Source organism: Triticum dicoccoides, chromosome 6B, assembly GCF_002162155.2.
Source record: "Triticum dicoccoides isolate Atlit2015 ecotype Zavitan chromosome 6B, WEW_v2.0, whole genome shotgun sequence".
Classification (NCBI taxonomy): Eukaryota; Viridiplantae; Streptophyta; class Magnoliopsida; order Poales; family Poaceae; genus Triticum; species Triticum dicoccoides.
Window position 1 is genome coordinate 338,228,026 of NC_041391.1, and position 4,130 is coordinate 338,232,155.

Below are 4,130 nucleotides of genomic sequence, written 5' to 3' on the forward strand. Positions count from 1 at the left end.
CTAGATCGGGGCTAACCACCCCCTCCCCCAATCGGCCCGCTCGTTCCACTCCCCCTCTTCTGGATCGGGGCGTTCGCCGCCGCCGCCGCCCGAGACCGCGTCGCCGGAGCCGCCATCGTCGCTCTCCACCTCGACCTCCCCGTCCTAGACCGCCCGCACCGGACCGCTTCTTCCTCAACGCCTCCACCTCCTCGACCGGATCTGGGTCGCGCCTCTGGCGCCCTCGACGTCGTCGCCGCCCATCTCCGCTGTCGCCTCCTCGTCTCCTCCTCGCCGGGCGCCAACAAGCCCCACCGTCCCCTCAAGTCCAGGCGCCACCCCACCTCGTCTACGTCGTCGGCGTGAACCAAGTCAAGCCGGAGCGCTCCGGAGCCGGCTCCCTCGATCCATCCCCTCCGACCACGTCACCGGCATCGCCGCTCGATCTGCACACTCTGGTTGCCCCCCCGACGCGTCTGAGCACGCCAATAGCTCCAGGGTGAGCTCCCGTGGCTACTCCCCCTCTCCCCCTCCTCGATTCACCGCCGTAGGCCGCCATACGCGTCGTCCGGTCTCCGGCCAGTGGGCTCAGTCACCGCGACCGTGACCGCGCCCAGCCCGCGTCACCGTTACCCTGCCGCGCGCGCCCCGATGCCCCTGTATGCACCCATGACCGCGCCCGCCGGTGATGCTCTGCGTGCTGCTGCTCCCCGCCGTGTGCGCGCACGCACGCCACCCGCTGCCGTTTTCGTCCCGCGGCGCGGCCCGTCGACGCGCAGCCTTGGCCCCCTGTGCCGCTGCTGTCGCTCCTCACTGTGGCCGCCGGCACCGAGCGTCGTTCCCTCCCTATCGACCTGGGTGGGTGCCCAGCGCCCGCTCTAGGCGCCCGCTAACACCGAACCCGCTAAGGCCCCCAGGGGCCTATGACAAGTGGGGTCGTCCCCTAAAACGTTTTAAAAAAAAGAATAAAAAAAGACTTAAAAAATATATAATAATAAATAAAAATGATTAATTAATTAAGTAATTAATTAGGTTAGTGAATCCTGATTAGATTAACCTAATCACTAATTAAACTAATTAATCTGTTTTAGTTAATCTTAGTCAATGACAGTGGGACCCATGCGTTAGTTGGACCCAGTCAACCGACTGTTGACTGCTGACATCATGCTGACGTCATAATTACATTTTCTAATTAAATTAATTTGTTAATTCTAGAAAATGATTAAATCCTTTTAAAATTAATATAAAATAAACCGTAGCTCAGATCGAAAAACTTTGTACATGAAAGTTACTCAGAACGACGAGACGAACCCGAATACGTAGCCTGTTTGTCCACCACACACCCCTAACATATCAAACCCGCAACTTTCCCCCTCCGGTTCATCTGTCGGAAAACACGAAACACCGGGAATACTTTCCCGGATGTTTTCCCCCCTTCATCGGTATCACCTACTACCGCGTTAGGGCACACCGAACACCGCGTATTGCCTTGTTATATTTTGTGATGCTTTGTTTGCTCTGTATTCATTATGTCTTCCCCCTCTTCTCTCCGGTAGACTACGAGACCGACGCTGCTGCTGACCAGTTCGACTACGGAGTTGACGACCCCTCTCTCTTGCCAGAGCAACCAGGCAAGCCCCCCCTTTGATCACCAGATATCGCCTACTCTTATCTATACTGCTTGCATTAGAGTAGTGTAGCATGTTACTGCTTTCGTTAATCCTATCCTGATGCATAGCCTGACATTGTCGCTACATCTGTTGATACCTTACCTGCAATCCTAAATGCTTAGTATAGGATGCTAGTTTATCATCATTGGCCCTACATTCTTGTCAGTCTGCCTTGCTATACTATCGGGCCGTGATCACTTGGGAGGTGATCACGGGTATATACTATACATACATACATACTATACAGATGGTGACTAAAGTCGGGTCAGCTCATTGAGTACCCGCAAGTGATTCTGACGAGGGGGCTGAAAGGACATGTGGCTCCATCCCGGTAGAGGTGGGCCTGGGTTCCCGACGGCCCTTGACTGTTACTTTGTGGCGGAGCGACAGGGCAGGTTGAGACCACCTAGGAGACAGGTGGGCCTGGCCCTGTTCGGCGTTCGCGGATACTTAACACGCTTAACGAGATCTTGGTATTTGATCTGAGTCGGCTACGAGCCTATACGCACTAACCATCTACGTGGGAGTAGTTATGGGTATCCCGACGTCGTGGTATCAGCCGAAGCCCTTCAGACGTCAGCGACGGAGCGGCGTGCGCCGGATTGGAACGTAAGCCTGCTCTTGTATTAAGGGGGCTAGTTCTGCTTTCGGCCGCGTACGCAACGTGCAGGTGTGCTATGGGCGATGGGCCCAGACCCCTGTGCGCTTAGGTTTAGACCGGCGTGCTGGCCTCTCTGTTGAGCCTAGGTGGGGCTGCGACGTGTTGATCTTCCTCGGCCGGGCATGACCCAGGAAAGTGTGTCCGGCCAAATGGGATCAAGCGTGTTGGGTTATGTGGTGCACCCCTGCAGGGAAGTTAATCTATTCGAATAGCCGTGATCTTCGGTAACAGGATGACTTGGAGTTGTACCTTGACCTTATGACAACTAGAACCGGATACTTAATAAAACACACCCTTCCAAGTGCCAGATACAACCGGTGGTCGCTCTACCTCAGGGATATGAGGAGGGGATCGCCGGGTAGGATTATGCTATGCGATGCTACTGGAGATGCTACTTGGAGATGCTACTTGGAGATGCTACTTGGGGGACTTCAATCTACTCTCTTCTACATGCTGCAAGACGGAGGCTGCCAGAAGCGTAGTCTTCGACAGGACTAGCTATCCCCCTCTTATTCTGGCATTCTGCAGTTCAGTCCACTGATATGGCCCTTTACACATATACCCATGCATATGTAGTGTAGCTCCTTGCTTGCGAGTACTTTGGATGAGTACTCACGGTTGCTTTTCTCCCTCTTTTCCCCTTTCCCTTCTACCTGGTTGTCGCAACCAGATGCTGGAGCCCTGGAGCCAGACGCCACCGTCGACGATGATTCCTACTACACTGGAGGTGCCTACTACTACGTGCAGCCCGCTGACGACGACCAGGAGTAGTTAGGAGGATCCCAGGCAGGAGGCCTGCACCTCTTTTGATCTGTATCCCAGTTTGTGCTAGCCTTCTTAAGGCAAACTTGTTTAACTTATGTCTGTACTCAGATATTGTTGCTTCCGCTGACTCGTCTATGATCGAGCTCTTGTATTCGAGCCCTCGAGGCCCCTGGCTTGTAATATGATGCTTGTATGACTTATTTTATTTGTAGAGTTGTGTTGTGATATCTTCCCGTGAGTCCCTGATCTTGATCGTACACATTTGCGTGCATGATTAGTGTACGATTGAATCGGGGGCGTCACAAGTTGGTATCAGAGCCGACTGCCTGTAGGAATCCCCCTTTCCAACTCCTTGGCCGAAGTCGAGTCTAGTCGTTAAAAACTTTTACTAACATGGCTGTGTGGCCCATGGGCCCACGTCGCCATTGGGGGGTATTAGGATCTTTTATTCCTCGACCTTTACTCTGGGATTCTGAACCCTCTTCTATTCGGGTTAAACGATTTTTACTAAAAACTAACTTTAGGTTCTCGAAAATACTTTCTCCCGGAGAGCCCCTTCAGTCCAGATGGTCACCGACTGCACCAGAAGATTTCGGAGATACTCTTTGATATTCTCTCGAGACTTTGTGCCCATCACTTTTGCTATTCCCGACCACCGATAAATCCTTATGGATAACTACTTACACTTGCCATTCTTACGATCATTCCCCATGGTTCTTGTTATTACAAGATACCCGAAGTTTTCTCTATTGTTCCGAGAATACTTCGTGCCTACTGCCTAGCAGTTCTTTGCCACATGAATACCCCTTCAAATAAATCCCCGCACTTGTCAAGTATCCGCTCATCCCCAGTTGTTCATGAGTTTCACAAAAGTCTTCAAAATACTATTCGATCTTCCGAAAATCCTCTGGAGCCTTTGGCTCTTGAAATTCTTGCTTGCTCGCATTATGGTTAATCCCATAAGTCTCGTAGTCTTAATGACATTCCTTGTCATTATCATTTTGAGTCTGTTGACTCAATATGTTTGCGAATGCACGCAATCATCATTGATCCTT